Genomic DNA, 3,229 nt, shown 5'->3' with positions numbered 1-3,229 from the left:
CAATTCTGCCTTGCATATCCGGCTGGACCGGAGGATGTGCACTGGCAAAGATAGGAACTGGAAATACAGTGAACCCAGGACAGATGAACCCCCCAGGACCAGCGGAGAGGGTGGCGATGGAGGGAGGGTGGAGGGAGGGTGAGGGAGAAAGAGGGAACAGATGACAAGGTCTGTATATGGCCTCCTCCCTGGGGGAAGGACAGTGGAGAAGTGGGTGAGGGAGACGTTGGATGGGGTAAGATATGATAAAATAATAATAATTTATAAAATATCAGGGGGGAGGGGGGAGCAGGAAGGGAGGGGGAAAAATGAGCTGACACCAAGGCTCAAGTGGAAAGCGGGTGTTGTGAGAATGATGAAGTCAACATATGTACTAATTTGCTGGACACAAATGACGTATGTACAGATTGTGATGAGTTGTATGAGCCCCTAATAAAATGATTATTTAATAAAAAAAACTGCACATCTTTCCATTTGTTTTTATCTTTAACCCATTTTCAATTTACTCCACATTTTATGGCATTCTGCTACCTTTTGGATTGAGTTTTCATTTCTGGGTGTTGTTGTTTCATTTATTGTTTTTGACCTAAATTATTTTCTTTGTATGAAACTCAGGATAGGTAAATCTGTTGAGACAGAAACTAAATTATTTCTCAGGATTTTATGACAAGTGAGGTTGGGAAAAACAGCAAGCTAATAACAATGGATATAAGAAGGAAGAAATTGTTCTAAAATTGATTTGGGTAATAAATTCACAATTCTTTTTAATATACTCAAACATTGGATTATATGATAAATGAATTTTATGTCAATAAAATTGTTTAGAAATTTTCAGAGATTAGTCCTTTGTCTGATATGCCATTATTAAAATGTATTCTTTTTCCCCCCAAATATATTCCATTCCACAGGTTTCCATTGTACTCTTTTGGAGCAAGTTTTATCTTTTGTATTTATTTTCATTATTTATTTGTTTATTTTTATCATTTTATTGGGGGCTCGTACAATTCTTATCACAGTCCATACAGGCATCCATTGTGTCAAGCACATTTATACATCTGTTGCTATCATCATTCTTAAAACATTTTCTTTCTACTTGAGCCCCTGATATCAGCTCATTTCCCCCCTCCCTCCACACTCCCCCCTCGCTCATGAACCCTTGATAAGTTATAAATTATGATTTTGTCATATCTTTCACTGTCCGATGTCTCCCTTCCCCCCCTTTTCTGTTGTCCATCCCCCAGGGAGGAGGCTATATGTAGATCCTTGTAATCGGTTCCCCCATTCTACCCCACCTTCCTTCCACCCTCCCGGTATCGCCACTCTCACCACTGGTCCTGAAGGGATCATCTGTTCTGGATTCCCCATGTTTCCAGTTCCTATCTGTACCAATGTACATCCTCTGGTCTAGCCAGATTTGTAAGGTATAATTGAGATCATAGTGGGGGGAGGAAACATTTAAGAACTAGAGGAAAGTTGTATGTTTCATCGTTGCTACCCTGCACCCTGACTGGCTCATCTCCTCCCCACGACCCTTCTGTACGTTGCCTACAGATGGGCTTTGGGTCTCCACTTTGCACGCACCCTCATTTACAATGATATGGTTTTTTTGTTCTTAGATGCCTGATACCTGATCCCTTTGACACCTCGTGGTCACACAGGCTGGTGTGCTTCTTCCATGTGGGCTTTGTTGCTTCTGAGCTAGATGGCCACTTGTTTATGTTCAAGTCTTTAAGACCCCAGATGCTATATCTTTTGATCTTTTGTATTTATTTTAAAGCTTATTTCTTCACGTAATAAACAATTTTCTTTCTTTTAAAAAATATTTATTTGTTTGTTTGTTTGCTTATTAGCTTAACACTGTGATGATGTGATGGTAATGACGCTGGGGTTTTAGGGTTTAGGCATTGGGCTACTAACTGCAAAGTTTGTGGTTCAAATCCACCAGTAGTTCTAGAGGAGAAAGAAGAAGCTGTCTCAACCTGCAAGGATTTACAGTCTTTAAAACCCAAACTAGGGTCACAATGCTTCAGAATCTAGTAGGCAGCAGTGGGTTTGGTTGGTTTTAGGTTTATGCTGGGCATTTTCCTGTATTATTTTAAAAGTATACTTCATCACGCTTACTTGTTTCATAACATCCATTATAACATTGATTTTATATTGCTAGAATTTTTAGCTTTCACGTTGCTTATAATTATTAACAACAAAAATAGTGATTGTCTTCAGCCTTTTTTTTTTTTTTAGTTTCTAAGTGCAGGAAAGTGGGACAAAGATGATAAAGTCCTTAGGGTTAGGGTTAGGGTTAGGGGTAGGGGTAGGGGTAGGGGTAGGTAAAAAAAAAAGATGATAAAGTCTGGTAAGTCAATTGCTATCTACTAGAAACTTCTTCTCTAGATTATACTTTTACCAAAGATCATTGTTTTGCTACAAATTATTAGATTAAGTAAATATATTGGGACTATATTGAGATAAGAACTATATGTTAAGGAAATAGATTGCCTTTAATGACTTAAGTAAAAGATAAAAAATGCAACTGCCTACAAAATAAAGACCCAGAAAAGCAGTAACTATATTGGTAAAGTGGCTCTCTATGTGGAAAAAAGAAAGTAGAAACTTTCCCATGCTGTATACAAAGGAAGTTTTCAAAATGAGCTAAATGCCTATGGAACTAATACAATACCATGATTGAGAGAATATCATTAAGACTCCAGGAAGCCAAGAATTTCTTAAATGAGCTAAAACCATAAAAGTTTTTAAAAATATATATTTGATCCCATTAAAATGAAGGCTATCTGTTCATCAAGGAAACAATAGACAACACACACACACAATCAGTGACGAGCTATATTTCCACCTTGAAGACACTAGGAATCTTTATTAATCAACTAGAAAAAGATAGAATCTATTTCTGTCAAGTCAATTTGGATTCATAGCAACTTCAAGTATTACAAAGTAAGGAAGGAAGGTGAGGAAATTTTCAATAAAATTCTGTTGATTGTCGTCTTTACCGAAGCAGGTCACCAAGCCTTTCTTTTGGAGAGCTGCCGGGTGGCCTCAAACCACCGACCTGAGCCTCATGTAAACCACTTGTGCCACTCAGGACCTTGAAAAAGATGGAGACCTTACTAAAAATGAACCAGCGGTGTGACTAGCAAGTCATGGATGGTGGCAGGCTTGCCATGGTGTTGGCTTCTGACTCATAGCGACCACATGTGCATCAGGAGCTGCACTA

Source organism: Echinops telfairi, unplaced genomic scaffold, assembly GCF_000313985.2.
Source record: "Echinops telfairi isolate 266 unplaced genomic scaffold, ASM31398v2 ScPeMD7_9;HRSCAF=40, whole genome shotgun sequence".
Taxonomy (NCBI): domain Eukaryota; kingdom Metazoa; phylum Chordata; class Mammalia; order Afrosoricida; family Tenrecidae; genus Echinops; species Echinops telfairi.
This window is presented reverse-complemented; position numbering follows the sequence as displayed.